General features: G+C 38.6%; 1 long non-coding RNA gene across 2 annotated transcripts in view; it reads right to left on the reverse strand.

Moving 5' to 3' along the window:
- LOC118155336 (uncharacterized) overlaps positions 1 to 15,721 on the reverse strand; it is a 100,655-nt gene that overhangs the window by 28,123 nt on the left and 56,811 nt on the right. The window lies entirely within an intron of this gene.

A 15,721-nucleotide genomic window follows, 5' to 3' on the forward strand; every position in this document is an offset into this window, starting at 1 on the left:
TTTTTTTTTTTTAGAAAGGGAGGAAAGGAGGAAGGGAGGGAGGAAGGGAGGGAGGGAGGGAGGGAGAGAAGGGAAAGAAGGAGATCAAGCAATGAGAGAGACATTGCCGACCTGGATCTAGAGGTCTATAAGTTGATTTATTTTTTTTTCTTTTTTTTGAGAGAAGGAAAGAAAAAAAAGGAGTGAAGGAGAGGAAGAAAGAGGAAGAAAAAGAGGGAGAGAGAACAGAAATGTTGCTTTATTCTAAAAAAAAATGGGTATTAATAATGGCCAATCAATGTTTCACTTAAACCTATGAGTAGGTGTGATGTGGTATTGACAAGAATGTATATTTTGTGTATTTAAAGTGGAGAGCTCTATAAATATTTATTAAGTTTATTTGTTCCAGATCTGAGTTCGAGTCCTCGATATCCTTATTAATTTTCTGTCTCATTGAGTCTAAGTCTCTATGCATCTGGGTGTTAGGATCGTTAGCTCTTGTTGTTGCATTGATCCTTTTGCCACTATATCTTTGTTGCTTTAAAATCTATTTTATCAGATACGAGAATTGCAACTCCTGCTTTTTATTTATTTATTTTTGCTCTCCATTTGGTTGGTAAATCTTTCTCCATCCCTTTGTTTTGAGTCTTTGTGTATCCTTGCATGTGAAATGGGTCTGGATGTAACATGCCATTGGGTTTTGGCTGTATCTTTTGATTGGGGGATTTAGTCGATTTAAATTTAGGGTTACTGCCATTTGATGTTAACTGGCTGTTTTATCCATTCGTTGATGTAAATTCTTCTTTATGTTGATGCTCTTTACTTTTTGGTATATTTTTGGAAAGCCTAATACTGGTTGTTCCTTTCTATGTGTAATGCTTCTTTCAGAAGCTCTTGTAAAGCAGGCCTGGTGGTAATAAAATCTCTGAGTACTTGCTTGTTCATAAAAGATTTTATTTTTCCTTCAGTTGTGAAGCTTAGTTTGGCTGGATATGAAATTCTGGGCTGAAAGTTCTGTTCTTTAAGGATGTTGAATATTGGTCCCCACTCTCTTCTGGCTTGTAGAGTTTCTGCTGAGAGATCTTCTGTAAGTCTGATAGGCTTCCCTTTGTAATTAACCTGACCTTTCTCTCTGGCTGCCCTTAGTATTTTCTCCTTCGTTTCAACCCTGTTGAATCTAACGATTATGTGCCTTGGGGTTGCTCTTCTTGAGGAATATCTTTGTGGTGTTCTCTGTATTACCTGGGGTTGAATATTGTCCTGTTTTGCTAGTTTAGGAAAATTTTCCTGAAAAATATCCTGAAGAATATTTTCCAGCTTGGATTCATTCTCTCTGTTGCATTCAGGTACACCTATCAAACGTAAATTAGGTCTTTTCACATAGTCCCACATTTCTTGGAGACTTTGCTCATTCCTTTTTAATCCTTTTTTCTCTAATCTTGTCTTCTTGTTTTATTTCATTAAGTTGGTCTTCGACCTCTGATATCCTTTCTTCTGCTTGAATAATTCGAGTGTTTAAACCTGTGCATACTTCTTGGAGTTCCTGTATTGTATTCTTCAGTTCCATTAATTCACTTATATTCTTCTCTAAGTTGTCTATTTTCATTAGGATTTCGTCAAACCTTTTTTCAAAGTTCTTAGTTTCTTTACATTGGGCTATAACATGTTCTTTTAACTCACAGAAGTTTCTTATTATCTATCTTCTGAAGCCCGATTCTGTTAATGGGATGCACTCGTTCTCCATCAAGTCTTGTTCCCTTGTTGATGTGGAACTGTGATCATCTTTAGAGGGAGAGGCGTTCTGATTCTGAGTACTCTCAGCCTTTTTAGGCTGATTTCTTCCCATCATTGTAAGTTTATCCACCTGTCATCTTTGTAATTACCAACTTTCAAATTAGGTCTCTGAGTGGATGTCCAAGTTGTTCATTCCCAGGGCCGAAATATGAGCAACCCACTGCGTCGGCCAAAACAGCGGCGTTAAGACTGATGGTGCTTTTCTGCCCGGGAATCTCCAGTCTGGCTTCCTTCTTGAGTCCGTAATAGGCGACTCTGCCTTCCCGGATCTCCAAACCTTGGTCAGAAGGGGAACCAGTCCCGTTTACTCTGCACCAAGAGCTGCCGCACCGAGGTGCTGGCACAACAACTGCTCCAGCCACAAGAGTCGCACTGGTGACCCGTGTGGCTCCTCCAAACCTCGGTCAGAAGGGGAACCAGTCCTGTTTACTCTGCACCGAGAGCTGCTGCGTCAAGGTGCCAGCGAAACCGCTGCGCTGGCCATAAGAGTCGCGCTGGCGACCCGTGGAGCTCCTCCACTGGGAATCTTCTGCTCCGTGAGCGACCAAAATTTGTCTAAAAGTGTGGTGTCCTCTTGTTCTCTGAGCTTTCACTGGGAGCTGCAATCCCGAGATGTTAGCGATCAGCTATCTTGGATCGTTCTTCCCTTTTTTCTTTTTTAAGACAGAGTCTCACTATGTTGCCCAGGTGGGAGTGCAATGGTGCAATCTTGGCTCACTGCAACCTCCACCCCTGGGATTTAAGCAATTCTTCTGCCTCAGTCTCCCTAGTAGCTGAGAGCACAGGCATGAACAACCACACCAGGCTGATCTCAAACTCCTGACCTCAAGTGCTCTGCTCACGTCAGCCTCCCAAAGTGCTGGAATTACAGGCGTGAACCACTGTGCCTGGCCTGGAGGCAAATTTCTATCTTTTTAGTTTCATTCGACCCTTTAGGCTTATTAAATAGTAAAATTAAATGCCTTTCGTTAGTTCTCTGAAATTCTTTGACATCATCTTATAAAATATTGCCTTTACTCCATTTTATCTCTCTTTTTCCTTTTTATACTCCAATTATGTGAATGTTAGACCTCACTTTATCCTCTATGTTTCTTAGTCAATATTCTGTATTTTCTCTTTTAAAAATTTTCTTTCTGTTTCATTCGGTATATTTTTCTCTGACACAGCTTCCAGTTTACAATTTTTTTTCTTCAATTGTATATAATACTCTGTTAAACTCATCCATTCAGTACTTTATTTTACTTATTGTATTTTCAATTTTTCTATTTCTAGTTGATTCTTTTCCAGTTTTACAATGTCCTCTCTTATGGTTTCTATGTGCTATTTTTAAACAAAGCATTTATATACATGAGCATATTAGTCTTGTTGTTTTACAACATTTGTCTGATAATTCTGGTATCTGGATTCCTGTAGCTCTATTTTCATTGTCTGCTGTTTTCCTTAGTTCTGGATTGATTTGTCTTGAATCTTATTTGCGTTATAATCTTTCATAGCTTGTTAAAAAATTAAAATTACATTTATTGACAGTTTAAGACCCAGGATGATATTATTTTCCTTCAAAAAGGGCTTTACTTTTTTTTTGCCTCTGAGACATCTGAGTATATTACCAGTCTGAACCAGTATTTGAGGGTTTGGCAGGCTAGAATAAAATCCATACCCCATGCTTACAGGTTGCAGTCTTTGTCTCAAGCCAGAGCAAAGGATACTATATTAGGGCCTCTCTGTCTTTGAGGGAGATGAATGCCAGTTCCCAAACCTGCATGCATCTGAGTTATCAAAAGCTTAGCTCTGTGTCTGCTGCTTCCAGTCCATTGCCAAAAAGCCTCAAAGTCAAAATGGCAGCCCTTGTTGTTCCAGGAGATAGAGTGGGTGATTTCCCAAGATCTCAGTGAAGCTCTGCCTCTCAGCCTCCTTTTAAGTATCAGCAAATCCTCCTTTCCAAAAAGGAGAAGCATGATTCACCTCTTTGAGCATTAATTGTTTTCTTGTTTTAATTCCTTACTACCTTGTTAGATTCTAATGTTTTTAAGAATGTGTGTGTGTGTGTGTGAGTGTGTGTGTGTGTGTGTGTGTGTGTGTCTGTTGTGTTCCACTTCAAGTGGGAGATTTGATTGAAATCATCTACTCTGCTAGCCCTGGAATCTGGAATATGGGCTAATATATTACTGGGGGAGACCAAAAATAAATAAACAAGTAAAAACATATTATGTCAGGTGGTGATAAGTGCTATTGAGAAAACTAAGGCAGAATAAGGAAGATAGGAATGCCAGGGGTGAGGGGAAAAGTTTTCAGGGAAGATCCTTCTGAAACGATGACATTTGAGTGAATAACTGTGAAAAGTGAGAGAGGTAATTGTTCTAGGCAATTTTGACTCTAGCTGAGGCAGAGTGTGTACAAAGGGGGTAGGTGGAAAGAGACAAAATGATGAGATGAGGAGGTAGCTGAGGGCAAAATTATATAGGGCCTTGCAGGTCATTGCTATTTCAGAATTTTACTGCGAGTGAGAGGAGGAACCATTAAAAGATTTGAGCAAAAGAATGACTTGATCTTGCCTGCATTCAAAATAGATAACTCTGGACTTGATGTTGAGAACGGACTGTATTGAAGTAAAGGAAGAAGTAGGTCCAGCTGGGAAGTTATTGAAATAATTCCAGTAAGAGAGTGAGATATGGTGGAAGCATGGACCAGGATAGTAGCAAAGGAGGTGTTGAAAGTGTTCAGATTTTTAATACATAGTATTTTGAAGGTAAAGTCAACAGGATTTACTGATGAATTGGATATGTGTTATCAGAGAAAGACAGAAGATAAGGTTTTAGCCTGGGCAACTGAAAGGACAGAGAAACCATTTCCTGAGAGGTAGAAGCCTGTATGAAGAGAATATGACAGCAGAGAGATGGAAGATGTTAGAGGAAAGTCAGGAGTTTGATTTTTGACAGGTCAATTTTGAGATTCCTTATTAGATAAATATTCAAGCGGAGATTTCAGTAGAGGCTGAGTACAAGTCTATAATTTAGGAAAGAGGTCAGGGCTAGAATTGTAAATTTGAGGCTCATTGGTGTATAAATGCTTTCAAAGCATAGGGACTGTGAATGCTGTTACCTAGGAAGTAAGTAAAGACAAAGAAATGAAAAGATTTTAGGGTGAAACTCTGCAGTGTTGTAATACTCAGCAACCAGTAGATGAGAAGGACCTAAACAGCCAGTGGCATAGAAGGAGAACCAAGAGAAAGTGATGCCTCAGCCAAGTGAAGAAAGTGATTAAAAATGAAGCATAGTCAACAGTTGCTGGAAGTGCAAGTAAAGCCATGGACTGACCAGTGGTGAGGCCAAACTTTAGGAAAGTAAATCTAAGGAATAAACAGCTTTTGAAAATGTTGGCATTAAAATGACATTTGTTCTTTTGAGTAAAATCTAAGAAAAAGAATTCTAAGGGAGCCTCTGGGCAACAGCAAATAACAGCGTTCTTTGGTATCAACTTGACAGATGGAAGTCTCTCCCCGCCTCTACCATGAGGTGGGTTTGTCACTTTATTTATTGGCAGCATTATGTCTTTAGTCTCAGAAACAGCTTTGTACACTTTGATTTCTAGATTATTTTTTATATTTTCATATTTCATCAAATATTTTCACATATGATGATATGGAGGCAGGTGGGTCTTAGGTAACTTTTGAGTTCTTATGCAAAACAAAAGAGGTATTTGGAATCTTCCAATAATACAAACAAACTTGCATATCTACATATTCTGAAACATCTTCCCAAATAATAAAGCATTAATAATAAAACCTTAAGGACTACAATTATTTCTAAATTATATATGTATATATCTAATTAGTTCTTTCAGTCTTTGTTTTAAACATAATTTATTTTATCCACCAAAAACATTTCTTTTTAAATTATCATACAGAATGGGAAATTAAATTTTCTTTTCTTTTTTTCGAGGTGGAGTTTCGCTTTTGTCCCCCAGGCTGTAGTGCAATGGCGCAATCTCTGCTCACTGCAAACTCTGTCTTCTGGGTTCAACCAATTGTCCTGCCTCAGCCTCCCAAGTAGCTGGGATTACAAGTGCCCACCACCACGTCTGGCTAATTTTTGTATTTTTGGTAGAGACAACATTTTACCATGTTGGCCAGGATAGTCTTGAACATCTGACCTCAGGTGATCCACTAAACTTGGCCTTCCAAATTGCTGGGATTACAGGCATGAGCCAATGTGACAGCCCAGAAAATTCAATTTTCTTTCATCAAAATAATTTCCTGATTGCCTTTCAATTTAAAAATTTTAATGAGACATTAAATATGTTTAACTACTTAAGATAGTTAAAATTAGAAATGGTTTCATTTTTATTTTTTATTTTATTTTTTTAAGTCAGAAAAAGCATTTTATGGTGTGAATACTTTTATTTTTGTCCATTCATATGAACATAGAAAAAATATGGGCATTAAACTGGCATTTCTTGTTTTGAGGAAGGAATGTGGGAGTAAGAATCATGGGGAAAAGGAACATTGTTGGTTTTTTAAATTTTATTTTAGGTTTGGGGGTCCATGTGAAGATTTGTTATGTAGGTAAACATGTCACAGGGGTTTGTTGTACAATAAAAATTATTTCATCACCCAGGTATTAAGCCTAGTACCCAATTTTTGGGTTATTTTTTCTGCTCCTCTCCCTCCACCCACCCTTCACTCTCAGGTAGACTACAGTGTACAGTGTCTGTTGTTCCCTTGTGTTCATAACTTCTCATTATTTAGCTATCACTTTTAAGTGAGAGTATGCAGTATTTGGTTTTCTGTTCCTGCATTAGTTTGCTAAGGATAGTCTCCAGCTCCATCCATGTTCCCGCAAATGACATGATTTTATTCTTTTTATGGCAGCATAGTATTCCGTGATGTATATGTACCACATCTTCTTTATCCAATCTGTCACTGATGGGCATTTAGGTTGATTCCATGTCTTTGCTATTGTGAATATTGATGCAATGAACATTCATGTGCATGCGTCTTTAGAGCAGAACAATTTATATTTCTCTGGGTACATACCCAGTAGTGGGATAGCTGGGTTGAATGATAGTTCTACTTTTAGCTCTTTGAGGAATTGCCACACTACTTTCCACAATTTACACTCACATCAACAGTGTATAAGTGTTCTCTTTTCTTTGAAATCTTGCCAGCATGTTATTTTTTTGACTTTTTGTTATAGCCGTTCTGAGTATGAGATGGTATTTCACTGTGGGTTTTAATTTGTATTTCTCTAATGAATGGTGGTATTGAGCTTTTTTCATATACTTGCTGCCTGCATGTATGTCTTCTGAAAAGTGTCTGTTCACATCTTTTGCTCACTTTTTAATAGGTTGTTTTTCTCTTATAAATTTGTTTAAGTTTTTTATAATGATGGATAGTAGACCTTTGTCACAAGCATAGTTTGTAGATATTTTCTCCCACTCTGTAGGTTGTCTGTTTACTCTGTGGATAGTTTCTCTTGCTGTGCAGAAGCTCTTAATTAGATTCCATTTGTAAATTTTTGCTTTTGTCGCAACTGTTTTTGGTATTGTCATGAAATCTTTGCCCATTCCTATGTCCAGGATGGTATTGCCTAGGTTATCTTCCAGGGTTTTTACAGTTTTAGGTTTTACGTTTAAGTCTTTAATTCATATTCAGTTGATTTTTGTGTATGGCATAAGAAAGGGGTTCAGCTTCTGTCTTCTGCATATGGGCAGCCAGTTATCCCAGCACCATTTATTGAATAAATCTTTTCCCCACTCCTTGTTGTTGCCAGCTTTGTCAAAGATCAGATGATTGTAGATGTGTAGCCTTGTTTCTGGGCTGTGTATTCTGTTCCACTGGTCTATGTGCCTGTTTTTGTACCAGTACCATACCGTTTTGGTTACTGTAGCACTGTGGTGTAGTCTGAAGTTGGGCAAAGTGATGCCTCCAGCCGTTTTTTTTCTGCTTAGGATCGCCTTGGCTACTTGGGCTCTTTTTTAGTTCCATATGAATTTTAAAATAGTTTTTTCTATGAAGAATGTAATTGGTAATTTGATAGGAATAGCATTGAATCTGTAAGTTGTTTTAGGCAGTATAGCTATTTTAATGATATTGTTTTTTTCTATCCATCAGCATGGGATGTTTTTCTAAAAATGGTTCAATTTTTAAAGCACATTTTGATACCTTTTATGTACACAGAAAATCTTTTGGTTTCATAAAAAATAAGGGGAACTGACAGTACTGTTACAATATAACATAGTGGTTAAGAATCATAGTTTTGATGTCAGTCACACCTAGGGTTCAAATCTCAGGTCTACTAATCATAACCTTTGGTAAGCCACTTAATGTCTTAACCTCATTTCTCATGTACAAAATGGTGTAAATAATAGTTGCTTTATGGAGTCATTATGATTTTACAGGGCCAAGCACTGAGTAGGTGCTGAATAAAAGAAAAGTATTCATTATCATCATCATTATTGTCATCATTGTTCAATGATCTCCAAAATAAAGTTGTTAAAAAAGATAAGGTAGGGTAAGTATTATCATTACCAAAAGTTAAGATTTGGTTTTACAGGAAATATATTTATTTATATTAAAGCTTTAACAATAAAACACACAAAGGCGGAAAAGGAGAAAAGATTCATTGCATTCCCTGTACCAGCTGACAAGTATTCTTACACACATCTTTTAGTTAAACCTGACAAACCTTTCTTTAGTTAAATCCAGAAAGGAGGTACTATATGCCCATTTTATAGGTGGAAATTGAAATTCAGAAGGACTAAGTGATTTGGCCAAGATCACATAGCTGTTAACTGGTAGAAGTGAATCAACTTCACTTCTTTTGACTCCAAATTTCATGCTAAACTTCAAACTTAGTCACTTTGGAGGCTACTGAAATTGGACCATTTACTCTCATCTAGTCTAGATCTAAATCCAAAGCTTGTGGGTAATAGCCCTCAGCTTTTATTCATTCTTTCATTCTCATCCTAACCACACCAAAGGAACCCCATAATTCAAAGGGCTAGTGACCACACCTGCTGCCTGCATGGAGCTCAACTATGTCAGCCCTTCTCTGCATGGAGTTGGAACATTCTCTTCTCTGACAGTTTCCTTCCTTAGCTGGCAAATCAGATGGAGCTGGGTCTGGGCTGACTGTACCTCCTGTGGTCCCATGGATGCAGTCATGCTCATTTCTAGTCAACCTTGGGTTGAAGAAGTTGCCTGACTCAGCAAGGCTGGCATTTCCTCCTACACAGTTCTTTCCAGCTTGTTGGCAATGGCATCCAGGAATGGCTGGAGGATTCTGATAACAGCTTACTGGTTGGATTCCAGGGGAATAGCTCTGATTCTGCTGAAGACTCATTGGAAGGTGGAGAATTACTGACAAAGGAAGTTAATGATGACCACTCCAGAAACTTTGAATACCTCTATGGATGCCTTCACAACTATTTAAAGCATCACCCTGGAGCTGAGACACAAGAAAATGAAACAAACCCCATAAATAGAAATTAACAATCAATCTATGACCCACTTAATAGATGCTACATCTCTTGCCAAAGGCTTGCCAGACAGTGTACCCTAAGTTAATGGCTTGGTGCCTTCCTTTTCATCACTCTCATATGGAAATTAAACAATTGTCTCCTAATTCCTTTGCAGGACAGTGCCCTCTTCTTTTCAGGCCTCCATTCTTGGTATTTTTTTCTAACTGTGAAACTACTTCATGAAACACAGCCGGTACAGAACTGCAAAAGGTGTCTGACTCAAACAATTGTGGATATTGGTATGTGAAAGTTCCACTTACCATGCAATATCAAAGTTGTGAAACTTGAGTGAAGACATTATCTTTTTCTGTATTCTGTGAGCAATATTTGGCATACTCAATGATTCACAAATATTCTTTCAAGATCTTCCAAGACTGAGATTTAATTAACTCTTCTAGTTATATCTCCTTTATTATTTAACCTATGGTCTTGTTAGCACTGTCTAATAGAAATGTAGTACGAGGAGGCACATGTCATTTTAAAGTTTCTAGTAGCTACCTTAAAAACATTAGGTAAATTAATTTTAACAATACACATTAACCCAATCTATCCAAAATATTATTACAACATGTAATCAATATAAACACTTATTAAGGAGATGTTTCATACTAAGTCTTCAAAATCTGGCTATAAGAGGTACACTTATAGCACCTCTTAATTGGGACTAGCTATGTTTCAAGTGCTCAATAGCCTCATTTAATCAGTGGTTACCTTATTGGACAGTACAGCTCTATTCAAATAAGTTGAAAGAAAAAACAAATAGGTAAGTAGTATTACCAAATGAACAAGTTCTCCAGAGGAAAGTAAACAGATATCTAAGACATTGTTTCTGTTGCATAAATTTTTCTCCCTAATAAGATATGTAGAGACTCAGTAGTAGCTGCTGGTGCACGAAATAGACAACTTAGAGGTGAAGAACCTGGCTTTGAGCCAGACAGATTAACCATGAAAATTTTGGCCCTGCTCACTATTAGCTTGTGATCTTGACAAATTACTTTTCTAAGTCTCAGTTCCTCCATCTTCTATGAACAATTCATCCCATTTTGATCTAATATTGAGGGAAGCAGAAACTGAATGAGGAAGATGCCCACGTTGTAGAATGTCTTTAAGGCATAGAGCTTTATAAACTAAGTGCGCTGCCAAGAGAAGGATTATTTAAATGAACTGGTGAGAATGGCAAGTGGCATGAGAAAAGAATGGAAGGGTACATGAAGGATGCATTATTTCGCAGATCCTTTCTCATCCTGATATTTTATAATTTCATATTTTATATCAACTTTAAATGGATATTTTTGAAGGGATTTGTAAATGTTTATTCTTGAAAAATAACTATTCAACCTTACATTTTGTCTGTGTTACAAATTTAGGAAGTGCAAATTTTAAATGCCTATCCCTGATGAGGGGCATTTGCAAGTTTCTGAGATTCAAATAAAAGAAGATCCTTACTTATTTGCGGGTACGGCACATAGAACACTGGCTTTGGATTCTTTTTTTTTTTTTTTTTAAATTGCATTTTAGGTTTCGGGGTACATCATGAGCAGAACATGCAAGACAGTTGCATAGGTACACACATGGCAGTGTGCTTTGCTTCCTTTCTCCCCTTCACCCACATTTGGCATTTCTCCCCAGGCTATCCCTCCCCACCTCCCCCTCCCACTGGCCCTCCCCTTTTCCCCCCAATAGACCCCAGTGTTTAGTACTACCCTCCCTGTGTCCATGTGTTCTCATTTTTCATCACCCGCCTATGAGTGAAAATATGCGGTGTTTCATTTTCTGTTCTTGTGTCAGTTTGCTGAGGATGATGTTCTCCAGATTCATCCATGTCCCTACAAATGACACAAACTCATCATTTCTGATTGCTGCATAATATTCCATGGTGTATATGTGCCACATTTTTCCAATCCAGTCTATTATCAATGGGCATTTGGGTTGATTCCAGGTCTTTGCTATTGTAAACAGTGCTGCAATGAACATTTGTGTACATGTGTCCTTATAGTAGAACGATTTATAGTCCTTTGGATATATACCCAGTAGTGGGATTGCTGGGTCAAATGGAATTTCTATTTCTAAGGCCTTGAGGAATCGCCACACTGTCTTCCACAATGGTTGAACTAATTTACACTCCCACCAACAGTGTAAAAGTGTTCCTTTCTCTCCACATCCTCTCCAGCATCTGTTGTCTCCAGATTTTTTAATGATGGCCATTCTAACTGGCGTGAGATGATATCTCAATGTGGTTTTGATTTGCATCTCTCTGATGACCAGTGACGATGAGCATTTTTTCATATGACTGTTGGCCTCATATATGTCTTCTTTTGTAAAGTGTCTGTTCATATCCTTTGCCCACTTTTGAATGGGCTTGTTTGTTCTTTTCCTGTAAATCCATTTGAGTTCTTTGTAAATTCTGGATATCAGCCCTTTGTCAGATGGGTAAACTGCAAACATTTTTTCCCATTCTGTTGGTTGCCGATTCACTCTAGTGACTGTTTCTTTTGCCGTGCAGAAGCTGTGGAGTTTGATTAGGTCCCATTTGTCTATTTTGGCTTTTGTTGCCAATGCTTTTGGTGTTTTGTTCATGAAGTCCTTGCCTACTCCTATGTCCTGGATAGTTTTGCCTAGATTTCCTTCTAGGGTTTTTATGGTGCCAGGTCTTATGTTTAAGTCTTTAATCCATCTGGAGTTAATTTTAGTGTAAGGTGTCAGGAAGGGGTCCAGTTTCTGCTTTCTGCACATGGCTAGCCAGTTTTCCCAACACCATTTGTTAAACATGGAATCCTTTCCCCATTGCTTGTTTTTGTCAGGTTTATCAAAGATTGTATGGTTGTAGATATGTTGTGTTGCCTCCGGTGCCTCTGTTTTGTTCCATTGGTCTATATCTCTGTTTTGGTACCGGCTTTGGATTCTGAAAGACCCAAGTTCTTGTTCAGCTCTCCCAGTTCTGGAATTGTGACTTTGAATAAGTCCCATAAATTCTGTACATATCATCTGCATGATAAAGATAATAATAATACCTATCACCCAAGATTGGTGAAAGAATATACTTAGATGACGTGCAAAGCTCCTGTAAAATTCTCCATACGTTTTAGTGGTTATACCTTGTTACTTAAAGTTTTGATCACTCTAATACAGCATTCCCATTTAGTAAAATCTTTGGAATGACTTCTTCATGTCGATGGAAATTTTCCTTCTAGCAACAGCCAAATAAATGGCTATATAAAATAATATTTCTTCCATCTTCACAGGTCTCCCTCCTAAAATAGCCATTTAGGAACAAGAGCCACTGAAAAGTGATGGGCATCCTCCCTTGACAGCCCATAGCAGGAGCCAGCTTGTGTAACAGTGACACTGCAAACTAAGGAACCAGAAACCAGACACATCCCTTGCCAGGGGGCTCCCAGTAGAGTCTTGAAGACTATTTTACAGTGTGCCATGACTCCAATTCAATTCTAAGCTCTAGTTGTGTGACTAAAAGCCTCAAGGAGAAAAAGGAAAATCAGCCCATAAGTCCTGCCTACTTTGAAAGACCTTCCGCAAAAAGAATCCATGGCTATACATTCAGGATGACTGGAGGGGCTGAGTGGCATTACCATTTTGTAACTCTCTTACTCACTAAATACACAGCAGAGGTTTTCAAATAAATGTACATTCATGGGGAATTTTTTTAAAAGACAGTGGAAAGAATTTTTAAAAGCAGCAGCAGCACAAGGCTTTTGGTTATCTTTGCTCAGCAATATGCATTTAGGGGTCATGTCATAAAATGATATTTTCTCATAGATCTGCCTTTCTTTAGGCCACACCTTTACATCACCTGCTTATTCTGGAAACAATACTGTTCATTCCCATGGTCTACTTAAGATTTCTAAGATACCACACTGGCCAAAATACTTTGATAAGTTCCATTGCCCAGGGTCCTGGATTTTTGACTGATTAAGCCCTATCTAAGGGACTGCAGCCCAAAACAGACAACTTAGAGGTTAAGAGCCTGGCTTTGAGCCAAAGAGACCAGTCATTAGAATTTTGGCCCAGCTCATTACCAGCTTGTGGTTTTGACAAATTCTGAGCCTCAGTTCCTTCTTCTATAAACAAAGGCTAGAAAGATACCTACTTTGTAGGATTGTTATTAGAATAAAATGAGAATGCCTATAAAGTGTTTAGCATAGTGCCTGGCACATGGCAAGATTTCAATAAATGTTAAACACTTTCCCATGCAAAACTGGTGGAAATGTCCGTTTTGTTTCCAGGGTCTCTGTTCCTCTAGAAAATTGTCCAGAGGTAAGAGTCTGTCCAGTACCGACAATCTATATAACCAGAGCAAGACCGAAACAAGTCCATTTACCTGGCTCTATGCAAAGCTCCTGGAGAGTAAATATACCTGTGACTAAAGAAGTATGGAATGTTAGAATGGGAAGGGACTTTAGAGACCATTAAAAAAAGAAAAAAGAAACAAAACTTCCAAGAGATAAATAAACTTGATCCATGTGAAGAGCTAGAGGTAGGGCCATGGTTCAAATCCGGATTTCTTGACCCTCAGTCCTGTGATCTAATGAGCTCAATTGCCTTGTTGGTTAGAACAGCTGAAATGGCAGGGCATGAATGACCAGGGGGAAAGCCTCCTAAATGTCTAATTCGATAAGCACTCATTTGTGATTCCATGATTGTATCACAATATGCTCTCTCAATAACAAATAGAGAGCAAGTGATTACAAGATGCCACCTTAAAAGAAACCCTCCACTTCATAGGCCCTGCAAACCATCATCATTATGGTGGGTATGCCTAAACATATTCAATATTAAAGCATAATGTGTGAAACATTAACCAAATGCTTGCAACCATTTATGCCAAAGAAGTGGGGAGAAATAATGGAAATCTATACTGTGACCCGTAAGCCAAAGACACGTATAGCAAGTGGAATGTTGTGTTAGACAGTCTCTACAATGACCCAATAATCCCTACTTATTGGTATCCATATCTTTGGGTAATCTCCTCCCTAGAGTTTGGGCTGGATTTATGCACTGGCTCCTAACAAATAGAATACAACAGAAGTGATAGGATGTCAATTGCAAGATCAGGTTATAAAAAGACTGTGGCTTCTACCTTTGGCATTCTTTTACACTCTCCTTCAGTTTGCCTATTTGGGGGAAACCATCTGCCATGTCATAAAGTAGCCCCATGGATAAATAAGCTCATATGAGTAACCTTGGAAGCAGACCTTCTGAGGCCTGCCTATGACCATGCGAGTGAGATTGGATGCAGTCTCTTCAGTCCCATTCAAGTCTTGAGATGACCGACAGTTTGACTGCAACCTGGTGAGATACCTTAGGCCAAATGGTACCCAGCTAAGCTGCTCCCAGATACATGACCCATAGAAATTGTGATATAATAAATTTTAGGGTAACTTGCAATAGATAACACAAAATGCAGATAGAATTGGGATATAGCAACCCTGAGCACAGGGCTCGATGTAGTTGTCCCCCAAAAGCAAATATTTTTATTCTCATTATGGATCATCCAGAAAACAGCAATTCATTTTCTGTGAGACTTCTCCAAGGTTCTACAGAAATCAAATAAATATACTTGCGGATGATCTCAGTGCTATTATCTGGACTGTGAAAGTGGGAAAGTTTAGTTTATTGCTATTCTTGGTGCCTGGCAAATCTTGGCTCTCTATAAATATTCTCAAATGAATGAATGAATGATATATCCCAATGGCATAACTGGTTCTTCACCAGTCTTATGGGAACTCTATTTTAAAATTATCTTCCATTATTTCTTCTGTAATTTTTTTAGTAATTCAGGTGTTATTTTTCTTTCTCTGTATTCCATCTGCTTTAAAGGTAAGCCAAGAGACATTTTGCTCTAGTGAAGGAAGGGATGGGTGCTATCTTGAAAAGAAATCTTCTTTTTTAGTTCAATAGCAAGACAGAGTTGAAAGCCAGATACTTATGATAGAACATTTTTTAAATAAATTCCCAAATCTCCTTTTTTATACATAAGCCATGTATATCTATATGAAAATAGTTTTCCATGGCCAGACTGCTGTTTTAAGTGAGTCCCGATCCCATTTCTCCTCACTGGGCAGGACCTCCAGGCTGGAGCCTCCAGCTACCCCCACTGGTGTTTTCTGGCTGATGGAGGTTTCATACCTCCCTAGGAGGGAGCTCCCAAGGGGAGAGGAAGGCTGCCATCTTTGCTGTTTCACAGCCCTCACTGTTGATACCCCTGGGTACGAGAAAACCCAAGGTGACTAGGGACCAGTGCAGACCCGCAACATACTGCGGCAGCCCTATGGAAAAGTGGCCTTTCCTATACCTCCTCACCAGGCAGGTCCTTCAGGTGTGGGCCTCCAGCCATCCCCTGCTGGGGCCACTGAGCCAGTAGCAGCTCTGCAACTCCCTGGGCAGAGCCTATAGGGGTAATCGAAGCCTCTCT

Source organism: Callithrix jacchus, chromosome 1 (assembly GCF_049354715.1).
Source record: "Callithrix jacchus isolate 240 chromosome 1, calJac240_pri, whole genome shotgun sequence".
Classification (NCBI taxonomy): domain Eukaryota; kingdom Metazoa; phylum Chordata; class Mammalia; order Primates; family Cebidae; genus Callithrix; species Callithrix jacchus.